This window comes from Equus asinus, chromosome 15, assembly GCF_041296235.1.
Source record: "Equus asinus isolate D_3611 breed Donkey chromosome 15, EquAss-T2T_v2, whole genome shotgun sequence".
Classification (NCBI taxonomy): domain Eukaryota; kingdom Metazoa; phylum Chordata; class Mammalia; order Perissodactyla; family Equidae; genus Equus; species Equus asinus.
The window spans coordinates 50,797,228-50,813,888 of NC_091804.1; the positions used below are offsets into that span (position 1 = coordinate 50,797,228).

At 48.1% G+C, this 16,661-nt stretch overlaps 1 protein-coding gene across 7 annotated transcripts in view; it reads left to right on the forward strand.

Annotated features, from left to right (window-relative positions):
* The first annotated feature begins 1,313 nt into the window (after positions 1 to 1,313).
* The window catches only part of DNAJC5 (DnaJ heat shock protein family (Hsp40) member C5), a 38,928-nt gene continuing 23,580 nt past the window's right edge, over positions 1,314 to 16,661 (forward strand). For 2 of the 7 annotated variants that reach the window (XM_044747837.2, XM_044747838.2), the window contains exon 1: positions 1,324 to 1,572. The gene's annotated coding sequence lies outside the window, so the exon portion shown is untranslated. Of the gene's footprint in view, positions 1,573 to 16,661 lie in introns of all 7 variants that reach the window. The other 5 variants (XR_011494740.1, XR_011494739.1, XR_006513758.2 and 2 more) reach the window with 5 other exon arrangements.

A 16,661-nucleotide genomic window follows, 5' to 3' on the forward strand; every position in this document is an offset into this window, starting at 1 on the left:
ATCCCTAAAGTGGAACTACTAGGTCAAGAAGGGACTCAGTAAGGCCTGATTCATTCATTCCTGCAGCTCCCAACATGGGTGAACACAGCTTCAATCTGAAATTGCCACAAGGTCCATTTTGTTCTTTCAGTGCTATGATTCTAGCCTGAAATCTTTCATCCTCTTGAATCAACGGACGTAGATTTTAATCTTTCCGCTTTTTGGTTTTCATAGGCCTTTTCTTCTGCCTGCTTGATGTTGCACAATTTAATGATTGCCAGGAGACTTCTTGAGCTCTCTGCCACTTACAGGCCCTGAGCCTGGGACAAAGTGGGCGCTTCAAGGCTGGCATGATGGAAGAGAGTTGTAAGCAGACGGCAGAGGTAGACAGGGGCCAGAGCTTGTTGGCAGAGTTTGGATTTTACTCAGTGTGTCATAGGAAGACTTGGATGTCCTTAGATCTCTATTTCTAAGAGGACTCTGCTGAATGGAAAATGGCCAATGAGCGAGAGTGGAAGTGAGGAGGCATGAACACTGATCAGAAAGTTCTGTTTTGGTGGCTTCTTGGATGAAAACTGGCACATACCGGTGTACCAGACACAGAGCAGGCACTCAATAAACGGTAGCACTATTATGGTTACAGGGAGTAACAGGGAAAAGTGACGAGCAGGTCTTCTCTCCCTCAGGGGGTCAATGGGATGAGCAGGGGTCACACCTAGACAGGAAGGGAAGTGAGTGGAAGTGGGTTCTCCTGCCCTTCCACACCATTGTCTGAGGGTGATTCTGGGAGGGTAGCTGGATAGATGGCTGTGGCACTTCGGTGACTGGGAAGAAAGGAAGTCCCATCTTTGCGCTCCAGGGATGAGCAAATGTCAGTCCCAAATAGTGGCTTGGGGGGCGTTGGCCTCCGGGTTGTCTCCTACCAGCTGCCTATCCCGTTCTTTGACGAGGACAGTTACGTTTCCGCAAGCTTACGTAAAGCGCTGAGCAAACTCAGCTGCAAGACAAGTCTCCACATCCCTCCCTCTGTGCAGTTCGCTGCAGCACCTGCCGGTCTACCTGAGAGCACCTGGCGGGCAGGCCCCGCCCCCGCGCTCGGCCCCGCCCCTTCCGACTCCGCGGTGCGAGCTCCGCCCACAGCTCCGGTGCCTCCGCCCCCTCACGTGCCGTCACCCAGGCCCCGCCCCCCGTGGGCGGGGCCTCCCGCAGGGCGCTCCACAGCCTCTGCCCACGCCTGTCACTCGGGGATAGGCCGTCGCATGGGCGGAGCCTCCTCCTAGCGCTCTGGGCGCACGCGCGGCCTGCCCCGCCCGCGGCTCCTACCCGCCGGGCCCACGTCCTTCCGGGAGCGCGCGCGCCGGTGCGGGTGCGTGCGTGAGCGTGCGTGAGCGTGCGCGCCCCCGCCGCCTCTGCCGGTGTTGCTCCCGCGCCCTCTGCCGCTGCCCCCGCTGCCGTCCCCGCCGCCGCCGCCCCGGGTCCCCGAGGCGCAGACCCGGCTGAGGAGCGCGTGGGCCGGTGCCCAGCAGCGCCGCGGAGCGGAGGAGCGGAGCCGCGGAGACGGGGGCCGCGGACGGCGGGCGGGCGCGCGGACAGGTGAGCTCGCGGCGGGCCAGCGGCCTTCCGTCAGGCCGGGGCGGGGCGAGGAGCGCGGGGAGGGGGCGCCGGGGCCGCGGGGCGGGGGCAGGGGGCGCGCGGGGGCCGCGGGGCGGGGGCGCGGGGGCCGCGGGGCGCGGGAATGGCACGGTCGCAGCCCGAGATGGGGCGATCGTCCCTCGGGGCGGCGGCGGCGGCGGCCGCCTAGAAGGAGGGCGGGCGGCCCGGCGGGCGGGGAGCTGCGGGCCGCCGGGTGCGGGCGCGCCTGGCCTCCGGGGGTCTGCGTGAGTGGGGGCGGGTCCGCCGGCTGTGCGAGGCCTCCGCGGTCGGTCCCCCGTTCTTCCAGGTCGCGGTGAGCGCGCCGCGTCCCTCCGCCCCCACTGGCCCCGTGACCGCCTGGAGGGTCTTTCCCTCCTGGAGGCGGGAGGAGGTTGGGAATTGCTGGTTTAAGGGAGCAGGTGACCTGGTCCCGGGCCATTATGTTTATAGCTGGGGGAGATGGAATTTGTTCCTTAATGCACTGTAAAGTAATCTTTTAGATTAAAATCATTTGGCTTGTAGAAAAATGTTTTATGTGCCTCGCAAAGACGTTATTTTCAGCAATTATTTGTATTGTACTCTTAAGGAGAGAGTATTAGTAACTCCTCTGTTCAGGTTCTAACTTGCTTGTGTTGAGTGGCTGGATTAAGGACTCCCTTCTGTGCCTAAGAGATTCCTCAGAATTCATTCAGTTGTGTCATAACAGGAAAAGGAAGCAAAGGTTTGTTTCTGTCTGTCCTCAGACTTGATGGGGGACATTTTAAGCCACGAATCATAGCCTAAAGGGTCTGTGTTTGAATGTTAGATCCTTTGTCCTTACTTAGTCATCTGTTTAAAAACTATCTTAATGCAGAAACAGTTATATCGCCCCATCTATTATCATGGTTGCTAGAAGGCAAAGCTCCAGCCAAAGCCTCTAAGACATTATATTCATTATTTGCTTCTCTCTTGTCAAATATCGTGCTGGGTTCCAGGATGGAGTAATCCGTCAAACCGGAGGTGGAATTAGAAGCCAGGGTTTACAGGCTTTGGGAAACTTTATAATTGAGGGTGTGGTTTTCCTTTCACCTGTGTCAGAGTTCTGTCACTCAGGGCAGCTCTTGGTGGCTTGTGGCCAAGCCCAGGGCTGTAGGAGCTGGCTCTGGCTGGCTGACTCTGGTGGATCTGCTTGGGTGATGCAGATGGCCTTGTCCCCAGGTGGTCCTTGTGGCTGGTCATCTTGGACTAGCACTGAGCCCTGAGAGAGATGTGTGTTGCAGGACCCCCGTGCCTGGCCCCCTTGGCCCTGGTGAGAGCAGAGCACTCAGGGCTTGTGTGGTGGGTATATGGAGGAAACTCTCAGCCTTGCTCTGGGACCTCAGCTGTGGAGCTGGGCTGGGCTCTGGATGGGTACCCTTGTTGGGGAGGGATGGCTGTCAGGCCACCCTTGCCCCTCTGTGACCAGTCTCCTACCACTGACCCTCTGACTCACTGCCCATGTCACAGCAGCCTCCTTCCTGGTCTCTGAACAAACTCATGTGCTCTGTCCTCAGGTCTCCCTGGGACACTCACTCCTTCACACTCGTCCTGTGTGAGGCCAGGCCCTGCCTGACTCCCTTACCTAGAATTTCAGCTTGCCACCTCCTGTTTCCTGTCTGCCTTCCCTGCTTAGTTTTCCCACATCACTTAATTTAATTCTTCTAATGCCTTATTTAATGTGTTTATTATATTTTAGTATTTTACTATGAGGGAAGGTCCCCAGGGAGGCTGTTCTGTGCAGAGAACAGTTGCTGGCACATAGTATGTGCCCAGTGAATGCTTGTTGAATGAATGAAAGTGATGTGCTTAGCGACAGCTGTGCGATACGAGGATCTTGTGACTTGGAAGTCATCTTAGGTGAGTACTGAGCACTCAGGAGTACTGGGTGCTGAGGGAATCTATGGTGAGTACTGAGCAGTCAGGAGTACCGGGTTCTGAGGGAGGTCTATGGCAAGTACTGAGCAGTCAGGAGTACCGGGTTCTGAGGGAGGTCTGTGGTGAGTACTGAGCACTCGGGAGTACCGGGTTCTGAGGGAGGTCTGTGGCGAGTACTGAGCAGTCAGGAGTACCGGGTTCTGAGGGAGGTCTGTGGCGAGTACTGAGCAGTCAGGAGTACTGGGTTCTGAGGGAGATCTGTGGCAAGTACTGAGCACTCGGGAGTACCGGGTTCTGAGGGAGGTCTGTGGCAAGTACTGAGCAGTCAGGAGTACCGGGTTCTGAGGGAGGTCTGTGGCGAGTACTGAGCACTCAGGAGTACCGGGTTCTGAGGGAGGTCTGTGGTGAGTACTGAGCACTCAGGAGTACCGGGTTCTGAGGGAGGTCTATGGCGAGTCACCTGCTCTTTGGGAGAGGACAGCCAGTTAAGAGGCAGAGTGGAGAGATGCTTGAGACCTCCCTGTAGATCTTTTTGCAAGTACTAGTCTGTAATTATTTCAAACTAAAAAGTTTTTTGTCAGATGTGCTACTGGTAATAATGCTTTTAGAAATTTTGCCTTTGGTTACTCTCCCCCCCCGCAAAAAAGCCACACGCTTATTGGTATTTGTTGATCGGGTGGAGTGAGGTGGAGCGATCTCTTGGAAGGACCACATGGGGTGAGCTGTGGCTGATGCCCTCAGCCTGAGGCTCGTTCCTGTGCTGCTGTGACAGAGCCAGCTGGACCTGCTTTGTGACTGAAGGGCTCTGGGGTTGCTTCTGGAACCCTCACCTCGTGCCTGCGTTCACTCAGCGAGGGTTTTATTGCCTTTCTAGGGAGGATTCTGTCAGTGTGGTGCAGGGACTGAACAGACGCTGCGTGTGTCTTGGCCGTTTTTGTTGAGTCCCCCTCACTTGCAGAGGATGGGTGACCCCGTGGTCAGTTGTGAGCTCCCCTGGAGACCAGTGCCTTGCTCAGTCTCAGGCCTGGAATTTGAATTCAGGCATTCTGTATGGTTCTTGTCCTGACTGCTGCCTGACACCACCGTGCAGAATCCCATAACAAGCTGCTGATAGTGCTCCTCACATGGGCCCTGGGGTGTAGTAGATGCTCAGTAGGTGTTTGTTGAATGAATGACTGAAATGCAGTGAGGCTGGGGGTCACGATAAGGTAGAATTTTATCTCCGGTGGCACTTTGCTTCTAAAGTCAGGGAGTAAAATGAGCATGACATATACACATATAATCGCCCTTGAAAAATCCCTCAACTCTTCCATAAAGTACTCTGCACAGGGTTTGGAGTAGGCAAACCGTGTCTCAGCCAGTGAAGGCAGTCCATTTTCCAGTGAGGAGACACCTCTGTGTCTTCCGGGGATGGATGACCAGTTCTTGCACAAGAAGTGGAGAGGAGGCTCTTGGCTCGCAATGGTGCTCTCCCTCTAGCGGTTAAAGTGACAGTGCTTCTAAAGTGAAGCTCCTTCTTATGTTCTGATTGGATGATTAGATCAGAGCCTTCTTGGGCTGCAGACCCACCTGCGGCACTGCTGTGGCCTTTGCCCCTCTGCGTGTCAGCAGGATGTGTGCTGGGTGTTCCTGAAAGAGGCCTTACTAAAATGAGTGTGGTGGTGCCTGCCCACTGGAGGGTTACAGGGGTTGATGAATGGAGAGATACCTCATCGACCGCTTCCTAACTGTGAGACAAAGATGCTGAAAAATGATAATAGTCATATTTTATGAAAATGCTACCCCTAATTTAAGAGGGGGAACTGCTATTCCTTTACCATCCTGACTCCAGGGCCAGCTCTCAGATAATGACATCTCCTGAAGAAGATTAGCAGCTGGTCTGCTATCAGAAGATTTAAGGATTAGATACCAAAGAACCTTTAGTTTAGATTTTGTCTTTCGTCATTGTTTGTGTTAATTTTGTTTGAGAAGGTTGTGTCAGTGAAATACTGTGTTCTGCCTCCTTCTTGGTAATGGCAGACATTTAATAGGTTTAGGCGTTTAACAAATAAAAATTGTTTTAAATTCTAATTGTTTTGCAAACATATTGGTAGTTAACACTGATATTGCAGAAATGAAGTACAGCATCTCTTTCTCTAAAGACAGAAGTATGTAGTGAGACCAGGTTTGGGATGTCACTGAAAGTGTCATCTTAAGCCGGTTCCTTTCAGGACTGATCGGTATACAGTCAAGATTCACTTCATTCCGAAATCATTCTACATTGTACGTGTATCTCCATAAATGGTTTTTAAAACTTAGTTATGTAGCAGAAACTGTTGTCTTTTATTTCTGATGTGTTAAACCTAGCCGATATTTTTAAATTGTGTGATCCATTTTGAGTGATCAGTCAGTATTCTTTCTTTTTTAAAGATTGGCACCTGAGCTAACATCTGTTGCCAATCTTCTTTTTTTCCCCTCCCCAAAGCTCCCCACTGCATAATTGTATATTTTAGTTGTAGGTCGTTCTGGCTCTGCTTTGTGGGACGCTGCCTCAGCATGGCCTGACAAGCAGTGCCAGGTCTGCGCCCAGGATCTGAACCGGCAAAACCCTGGGCCGCTGAAGTGGAGCGTGCAAACTTAACCACTTGGCCGCGGGGCCAGCCCCCAATATTCTTTGAATGTATGAATGTGAATGAACCTTATTCATCATCATGGGTTATTTGTAATTTTTTTGTCCTTTAAATTTTTTGACATTGAACTTGTATCGCCAGCAATCATGTTCGTTTACAAGATGAAATGTGTGGTTATTTGGTGTCATCATCCCCGTGTTCTGAGGGATTCTGTGCCTATTGGTTATAAAGTTGCAGTCCTGGGAGTCAGAGGGTTGGAATGCTGACTTGCCACCCCATCAGCTGTGCACCGCCCTGGCTATATCTCCGATGGCCAGCCCCTTTCTTAGAGAGCCTTCCCTGCCCTCCGCGTCTTTTTTTCCTGGGTAGAGTGGAAATGTGTTATAGTGAAACCAGCAAAACCAAAATCTTCTGTCTTATTCTAAGCCTGCATTGCCTCAAGGGCTAAGGGCTGAATTCAAGTGCTAGAAGCCCAAGACCGCAGGCTCCCCATGAGACAGTCCCAGTGAGTCGGGGTGAGCCCAGGCTGGAGGTGCACGGCCGCCTGAGCTGTAGGCCCTGAGCAGGAGGAGAGGCTGGGCTCCGAAGCTCCACCTGGCTTTCGTTTTTTTTTCCTTCTATTATTGGAAGGGATTAGCAGCATAGCAAATGTACGATTGTTAGCTAGGCAGTCCCATTGAATTTTTCTTTATCAAATAGTGTTTTTTGTTGTGAGGATGTTTCTCTAAGATAAATAATGAAAAATTCTGGCCTGAACAGTAGCAAGTTTATAATTTTTGCCTTATATTACCAAGTTTATATTCCCTCTGGCAGCATCTTTTCCTTTTCAAGATTTTTTTTTGACCAGTTGCAATAAATTTTACTGTGTCCTTTAAAATAAGAATTTAGTTATAAATAACGTAAGTTTAGTTATAAATGGATTTTTTAAAATGGATGAAACCAGTCAACATCTGTATTTTAAATTAACTGGAAAAGAAATTGGGTTCTGGATAAGGACTTTCTGGACTATTTCATCTTGTGCTTGGAATCATGAGGCTCATCACACATCAAGGTGAAAAGTTTTTAATGCAATCTAATGGTCCAATTTCATTTTGAGATGAAACTGGAAAGTGCACAGTTTAAGGATGGCATTTATCTACGAAATATTTCTGAGCTTGTCCAAGCAAAGTTGCCCCCTGTTTGAGACTATTTTCTCATGAAATTCACTTGGAGGATGCCTCCCCGACCCCACAAGAGCAAACCCTGTGAAATAGTGCCGACTACTGTTTGTGAACAGGTCAGGGTCGCTTAATGTGCATCAGCCGTAATCCCAGGACAGCCTTGCAAGGTAGCTGTTATTCGATTTCGTAGATAAGGAAACTGAGTTATGTATTTTCTCTAGTATAAGGGTGGGGTATTAAAGAATATGCACAGGGCTGGCCCGGTGGCACAGTGGTTAAGTGCGCACGTTCCGCTTCGGAGGCCCGGGGTTCACGGGTTCAGATCCCAGGTCCGGACATGGCAGCGCTTCGCAAGCCATGCTGTGGAAGGCATCCCACGTATAAAGTAGAGGAAGATGGGCATGGATGTTAGCTCAGGGCCAGTCTTCCTCAGCAAAAAGAGGATTGGCAGCAGATGTTAGCTCAGGGCTAATCTTCCTCAAAAAAAAAAAGACAGAAAGAAAAAAGGATTTGAAAAAAAGAATAAGCACAAATAACGCCATTACGTGTGTCAAAATGACAACACACAGGATATACACCTTGTAAGATGCTGTTTCTGTTGGTGTGGTTTTCTCTTGCATCATCCTGCCTGGTTGGGTAAGCCTAACTGATTGTTACCAACAGCATATATTTCTCCTTGGGGTGTAGTATGGATGTAACTCTTGGATTTGTTTCATCTGCCCCTGCCTTTTCTTTTCTAAAAATGTATCCATGACGAGGGTAACTGTAACACATCATCTGAGGGTCTGTCTTGGCAACCCAGTAGGCCAGCCCGTCCAGCCGGCTCTTAACATCAGCGTCATCTTCTCCTCATGCAGGCCAGCAGATGGTGATACAAATAGCTGTAAATGGGATAGGCACACTCTCGTACCTGCTCTGGTTTGGAGAAATGTGCAAACCCTCATGAGCATCTGTGATTTGTACCTTTTACTTGTGGCATATCTTCCATTGCTCAAAGTCACAGCATGTTGTGAGGCAGACCTGGGTAGACCTGTCCGTTCGTCAGATCCATGTGCTGCTCCCTGGAGTGGGCCATGGTCTCTGTCCTGTCTTCACCCAGCGCGACTGTCCCGCTGATGCGCAGCTCACCTTCTTGTCTGTGGTGGTCGCAGGTGTAGAGCATGTTTCGTGAACCGTTCAGTGCAGCCTTACCTAATTAGATGCTAGCCCCCCAAAGCCTTGAAGACAGATCTTGCCCTGTATTTTTAAAACACAAATGACAATAAAGCAAATTAATGAACTATGGATTTTTTAAGTTGAAGATATAAAAGGGGGTCCGGCCTCCTGGCTGAGTTTGCATGCTCTGCATCAGTGGCCCAGGGTTGCACAGGTTTGGATCCTGGGTGCGGGCATGGCACCATTCTCAAGCCATGCTGAGGTGGCGTCCCACATAGCACAACCAGAGGCACTCACAACTGGAATAAACAACCATGTATTGGGGGGGTACTTTGGGGAGAAGAAAAAAAGAAAAAAAAAGAGGATTGGCAACAGATGTAAGCTCAGATGCCAATCTTTAAAAAAAAAGAAAACACCTTTTACATTTAAAATATATGCAACAATAATTAATATTAGTGCTCAAGCCGAGAGTTAAATAAAATAGAACCAACATAATTTTTATTCAGCACTATAAACTTTGTCTATACGTGTAGTATTTATTTTAAAAATACAGTAAAAGGTTAATATAGTACCTTATTCTGTTAAGTCTTAGTGTATAAGAAAATAAGTTATTTGTGCTCAGGGCAGGAAGAATTACTCCCGTTTGTAAACACAGTTGCTGAGAATCAATCAAATTGTTCCGCCCTTGGGAGTCAGGCCAGGATTTGAACCACAGCCCTGCCGATCCCTAGCAGTGACCTCGAGTAGATTACTCAGCGTTTCTGAGCCTCGGTCTTCTCATCTGTAAAGTGGAGATCATCATCATAATAGCTGATATTTATTGTGTATCTGGTACTGTTCTAAACACTTTACACGAGCTAGCTCAAGGACACACCACGTGGGACTGTTTCTACCCCCGCTGGTCAGAGAAAAGATGGAGATGTGGAGATAACAGTGACTTGCCCGGGTCACTGAGCCTCTCGGTGACAGAGGCAGGCTCCAGCCCAGGCAGGTGACTCCAGAGCTGCCCTGCTACCACCCACCGGACCAGGCGCCTGTCCAGCAGACTTCTCACAAGAGTTCAGTGGGATCCAGGTTATGTGTTCCCCCATGCCTGCCTGCACGTGGTAAGTGCTCCCTAAATTGTAGCTGCTGTTGATACAATTACAGAAGTAATCAGAAGTTCTGTCACAGTTGTACTCACTTTCTGTTTTGAGGTGTGTGCATGTGTTTTAACACTCACTGCCTCCAACACCAGGCGTCTCTTACAGTTGGCTTGTTATTGTGTAATTGATGCGCCTTATACTTGGTTTCAAACTGGATTCGCTGGATGGTCTGATTGTGGTCATGGTGGCAGGGAGGTGGTCCCACTGCAGCTGTGTCTGCCTGCTTCATCAGAGGCAGGCCGTGTGGGAAGCATGGGCCGCCGTTTCCCCAGGGGCTTTTCACCTCAGTAGCCCTGGCCGGAGAATCACGTTGAAGGGAGTCGTGCTGCTTCCCAAAGGTGCGTTTTGGGATGTGTTCCTGTTGGACATGCAGAAGACGTCATGCATGCCCTCATTTGTTGCATTTTATGAACAGTCACCCACTGGGTGTGTCTTAAGCTTCCGTTCTGGAGTCGGCCCTGTTGCAGCATCCAGTCCATTCAGTGGGGCAAGAGCCGCAGCCAGGGTGGTGGGTCATTTGATTGTCAGCGTCACATGATGAACTGCTCTGCACCTGTGGACTCACCCAGAATGTTTCAATAGGTATCTTAGCCCATGCCGTACCTAACTGAGTGACAGTGATCTTTCTTACCAGTCAGATTTCAGTCCTAAGTATTTTCGTGTGTTCTCTGAAGTTGAGGATTCGAATATTGTGCTGGTCTCCTGTAGATAATAAGAGGATTCTTCCTGGTCGGCATTCACAGGAGTGGACTTGCGCTTGGTTGCCTCTCATGTTATGCCCTCTTTGCCGTGATACAAAGTACCTCCGGGTCTCCAGGTCTGCCTGCTGGTCCTCAAGCCCAGTCTGCAGAGAGCCTGGAGGCAGCAGGTACCTGCCTGGGTTGAAAAGTGGCTGTGACTTTAATATATTGAGATTTTCGGTGTTGGGAGGTTAGCATATCAACAACCAAAAAGCCCTAATGTGCATTTCTCTTAGGAAAAATACTCTGTCTTCCACTGCTACTTTCGCGTTGAGATTTGGGACTGTGTTAGGGTTTTCTGGAAATTTGTGATCATGATAATGGTCTGTCCTAGGATCCTCTTCTCTGGCATCGTGCTTGATAAGGACTTGTTGGTTCCTGTGCTGTGATGGTGGAAGTGTCCCTTGGATCTGTCAGTCGTGTTCTGGGTTGAGGGCTTCTAGCTCGCTTGAGGCTCCCTCGGTACAGAGGGTTAGAAGCTGTGTTAGACAGCCCCGCTGCTTTCACACCCCGACCCCTCATTTTATGTCACTCAGATTCAAGTCCCTGCTCTTTGCGCCTCAGAGATGATGAGCAGCAAACCTGGTGAGAGCTGACGGTCGCCCTCCCAGGATGGGTGTTGGGCATTCATTAGAGGCCAGGCTCCCTTCCACGTCGGTTCACAGACAGCCTCCTCTAGGAGTAAGAGGCTTCTGAGAATGTTCAGTTCTTTTTGATTTTCCTCATATTTAAACATGTATCTATAGTTATTTTGCTCAACTTCTGGCCTTCTTTTCCTTTTCACTTATTGTACCCTAAGTATCAGTTTACTAGGAAAATCTTTATTTGATTTCTGGACATAAGTCACTACTGATAAAATTAATTCAACAAACATGGACTAAATGCTCTGCCAGGACTTGGGGCAGCCACTCAGTTTGTGTTAGAACGGCTTCGGTGTGCCGGGTTGTTTCTCTTTCTTGGCCGCCATCATACCCTCCTTTTGCAGGAATGGTTTGACTGTCTGGGAAGCCCCAGGTTCCGGGCAAGAGTGTGGCCCTGGGTTGAAGCATCTCGATTCTTCCTCAGTTATCTGCTGCACTTGGTGGTGGTCGGTCTTGTTGCTTCCTCTGGTAGTTTTGTGAATCATGAGGGCAGAATGTTTGTTTTCTTCAAAACAGGAATATGTGAACACTCTCTTTGTGGCCACGCATAGTACTTATTGTTATGTGAAAAATTCCCTGTAGTTACTCTCCTTTGCAGATTCTGTTCTGTGCTTCGGGTTGAGATCCATTCCCTCTCTCATGCTTTGATGCTTGTTGGGGAGGTTGTCTTTAAAGAAGTGGTCCATTTTACTCTTTTTATTCTCTTTGTTATAAGACTCAACATGCTTTTTTCGTTTTTCTTAGAATTAAGGAGGAGGGGTGAAATCTTTTGGGGTTCCTATATTTCCAGCAACTTTAGTGATTCTTTACATTTGAATTCATTTTAAGTTAGGAGTAAAGATAACAGGAGACCCTCTGACACACTCGGCATCATCTTTTACACCTTCCACATTTATTGACTCTCGCTTATAATTTCTTCAGTTATATCTATGGAGTTAATTGGTGGCCAATTCCTTCTATTCTGCAGTATATTAATTTTCTCCTTTTGGAATAGATAGTAAATTCAGAGTTACGCATTCAAGCCGTTGGTTTCTGAGCCTTCTCACTGTGCTCAGAGTCTTTCCCCAGCGATGGTAGTTGTCCTTCCCTGGCTGGAGGCAGGCGGTCCAGACCCACCTGCTTCTTGAATGTGTTTTGGCAGTCGATTTTTACAAGGTTCATCACGGATTTTAAATGAAGATTCCTCCAGAGATTAGAAGCCAGCTCTTTTTGGGATACCAGTTTTATTTCATTTTTACTATTCTTATTTTTAGCAAAGTTTTTCTGTAGGGTTGGGTCCAGGATTTTGTGACCATACAGTTGTTTGTCTGTAAGCTTACTACTGAAAATCCATAAAACGCTTACCTTATTTCCACTTGTGAACACAGTGTTAATTATGGAGCCAGGTTCCATGCTCTGATTACATTTTCTCTCTAGAGTAGTGCCCTTCTCCCCCGGCTTCCTCACAGCCTTTTTCTTAGCTTCTCTGTTTCCAGACTGCCTGTCCTTGTGGCCTGGAACTTTCCTCTGGGTTTCCTGTCTTCCTGCTCTGGACAGACAGTGGCTGCCAAGGCTCCCTGTCCAGCCCCATCCCTGGGATGACCCACAGTGGCAGGGAGGCTAGAGGGCACCACGTGGCAGCCTAGAGGCCTCTGCATCTTGGGGGAGCGTCACCAGAGACAAAAGCCCTTGGCGTGACCTTCACGCGGCCTCACAGCTCCATTGCTGAATGGCACCACCCAGACTTCAGGCCATAAAGCCTGGACCCAGGGGACAAGGGAGCAAGCCTCTGCACCCCGAGGAGTGCGGCTCACGAGCCTCCGTTGTAAATGCCTGTAACACCCTCCATGTCTTCATAGTGGATGCTTATATTAAAACACAGTTGTTTAAGTAGTAGTATCTAATAGCGTGTGTAGAAATACCAAAGAATTTGTAGCTTTTGTAAAAATTTTTGAGATTGCCTCCGATTATTTTGAAGGTTTTTGAATAAAGTATGCTGAGAATGGAACAAAACAGAGAGCCCCCAAAGAGACGTCACGTGGAAGTTTGTAACAAGCTAGAGGCACCCTGCAGGTCCCAGGGAAAGACAGGCCCTTCTGTGGGGCTCCTGGAACTTGGGGCCCTGGGCATCACTCAGACAGTTGTAGCTGGTCTGTGCCCATGCCGTGCCCAGAGCACCTCCAGATGCGGCAGATGACCTGTGAGTGACAAAACTGCCGAAAAAGGGGTAGGAGAATTTACTTTTGACCTCGGGATTGAGAAGGATTTATTGAACAAAAAAGGAAAAAAAAGGTAGATTAAATTCACAAAGAGTTGATATGTTCAATTACTTAAAAATTAAGAACTTCTGGGGCCAGCCCCGTGGCCAAGTGGTTGGGTTCGCGCGCTCCGCTTTGGCAGCCTGGGGTTTTGCAGGTTCAGATCCTGGGTGTGGACATGGCATCGCTTGTCAGGCCATGCTGAGGTGGCGTTCCACATGCCACAGCCAGAAGGACCCACAGCTAAAATATACAACTGGGTACTGGGGGGATTTGGGGAGAAAAAGCAGAAAAAAAGACTGGCAACAGTTGTTAGCTCAGGTGCCAATCTAAAAAAAAAAAAAAGAACTTGTGAGACATCTGTTTCACAACAGTGTGCATATTGTTAACGCTACTAACTGCACACTTAAAAATGGTTAAGACGGTAAATTTTGTTTTTACCACAGTAGAAGGATTTAAGAACTTACGTTCGTCAGAAAATAGCATAATAAGTAAAAAGAAGTATGAACTAGGAGAAGATACTGGTAGCCTTTATAACCCGTGGAGGCTTGGTCCTGGATGTGTCAGCAGCTCCTCCGCCCGCTGGGGCAGCAGAGAAGTGGTGCGAGCATGCACCCTGCACAGTGGCACTGCCCACACCCATCAGGCTCTCTCCGTCAGCAGTCCCCACGTTGAGGGTTCAGGCGGCGTGAGGTGCCACTCTGCCCAGTGGATGAGCACTCCTGGGAGGCCTGGCACCCAGGCAGCGCAGAGGTGAGAGCAGCAGGGAGCACGTGTTGGTGCAGTGCGCCTACCCGCGCTCCGGGACCCTGAACTTCCACCTTTAGGTGCACATCCTACAGCAGTTCTTCCTAAACTGCTTGTGGGAAAGGACCAGGTTTTATTTTATTAAATTTCCTATCTGTCATGGACTGATGATACTTTTGTAAACTACAGTGAAAATAACTAGAAAAATAAATCACAAATGAAACGTATAAAATGCAAGCTCAGATTATTTTCTTCTTTTATTTTTTAAATAAACATACAGTAAAATTGACCTTTTTTGATGTGCGGTTCTCTGAGTTGTATGTAATACCGTCACCCTACTCGGGATATGGAGCATTCTGTCAATACCCTCTCCCAGCCCCTGGCATCTCCTCTTCTGCTCTCTGTCAATATAGTTCTGTCTTTTCAAGAATGTCATATACAGTAGTCTCCCCTTCTCCACGGTTTCAGTTACCAGCCGTCAACGGCAGTCTGAAAATATTACACGGAAAATTCCAGAAATAATTCATAAGTCTTAAATTGCACCCCATTCTGAGTAGCATGATGAAGTCTCGCCCCAGCCCTCCGGGAACCATCCCTCTGTGCAGAGGGTCCACCTGTACACGCCGCCCACCCATTAGTCACGGAGTAGCCGCCTCAGTTATCAGGTTGAGCGCTGTGGCATCGCAGGGCTTGTGTTCAAGTGACCCTTATTTTATGTCGTAATGCCTCCAAAGCGCAAGAGTGGTGATGCTGGCAACTGGGATACGCCAAAGAGAAGCCGTAAAGTGCTTCTTTTAAGTGAAAAGGTGAAAGTTCTCGACTTAATAAGGAAAGAAAAATTCGTATGCTGAGGTTGCTAAGATCTCAGTAACTTCTATGGCAGTATATCTTTATAATTGTTCTACTTATTATTAGTTATTGTTGTTAATCTGTTCCTGTGCCTAATTCATATATTAAACTTTGTCATAGGTATGTATGTATTGAAAAAAAAACAGTATATATAGGGGTCAGTACTGTCCACGGTTTCAGGCATCCACTGGGGTCTTGGAACGTGTCCCCTGGGGATGAGGGGGACGACTGTCTATGGAGTTATCCAGTGTGTAGCTTTTGAGACTGACCTCTCTCACTCAGCATGATGTTTAGGAGTCATCCAAGTTGTGTGGGAAATGCCTCCTTCCTTTTTACTACTGAGTGTGTCCCATGTGTGTGGATGCTCCAGTTTTCCAGTTTGTTATCCATTCACTAGGACGTATGTGTTGTTTCTGGATTTGGTGACTATAAATGTTCGTGCACACGTTTTCTGTGTGAACACCAGTTTCCGTTTCTCTTGGGTAAATCCTTGAGTGGGATTGCAGGGTCGTATGATAAATCTATTTTTAACTTTATCAGAAACGTGAAAACTGTTTTCTACAGTGGCTGCCCCATTTTGTGTCCCACGTGCAGTGTGAGGGTTCTAGTCATTGTTCATCCTCACTGGCACTTGGTGTTATTGGTTTATTTTTTTAAGCCATCCTAATAGGTGTGTAGTGGTTGCTCATTGCAGTTTTAATTTGCATTCCTCAAATAAGTAAAGATGTTGAGTATCTTCTCTTGTGCTTGTTTGCTGTTGCTAAAACAGTTTAAATCTTGCTGTCAACTTCTGCCCTACCCACTAAGTGTGAGGAGCACTGCCCTAGAGAAGTGTGCCTGCCAGGACCTGCTCGGAGTGAGCAGAGCAGCTCTGCAACAGCAGAATGGCCCAGGCATCCTCAGTCCAGGCTGGATAAGTTGTGCTCTGTTCACAAAATGGAATTTGTCCAGTACTGGAAATGAATGAATTATAGCTACATCCAGCAACATGGATGGATCTTAGAAACATACTGAGTTTCAAAAGCAAGACACAGAAGGCTGCATACAGTGTTGGACCATTTTGTTAAGCTCAAAAAATTAAAAGTAAATACTGTTAAGGGAGAACCGTATGAGGTAATCTTATTAAAGCAAGAGAGTAATAAACATCAGTTCAGGATAATGTATATGGGGAGAACACAAGCTTCATGGGTTATTGGTAATTTTCTCGTTTTTAAATTGAAGGAGGGTGGGCCAGCCCTGTGGCCAAGTTTGAGTAAGTTCGACACTCTTACTTCTAAGACCCAGGGTTTCGCCAGTTCAGATCCTGGGTGTGGACCTAGCACCACTCATCAAGCCATTTTGAGGCGGCATCCCACATGCCACAACTAGAAGGACCCTCAACTAAAAATATACAACTATGTACTGGGGGGATTTGGGGAGAAGAAGGAAAAATTTAAAAATTTTTAAGTAAAAGTAAATTGAAGGATGAGATCGTGGTGTTTATTTTATCGCTATGCAGCATAACTTATGTTTTTCATATATCCGTTTCTGTGTATCAAGTATTACATAATAAAATTACATAATAAAATAATTAAATAGAACAAAAATAGTCTTCCTTTTAAATATTTTCAAATCTGTCCTTCCAAAGTTGGCATGTGAGTTTTCCCCCAGTACTAGGTTGAATTCAGCAGCAACTCTAAAACAGTGCATGCTGCAATTACACCTAGAAATGCAGGAGTTAGAGTGCACAGCTCTTTTCCCTGAAGATTTTTGTCTTCTAGAGAGCATAGATGTGGCCCAAGAGGACAGGAATTTTTGCCTGTTTTGTTCATTTTGTTTGCTGCTAAATCCCCAGCTTTGAGATCAGAGCGTGGCATGTGGCGGGTGCTTCATAA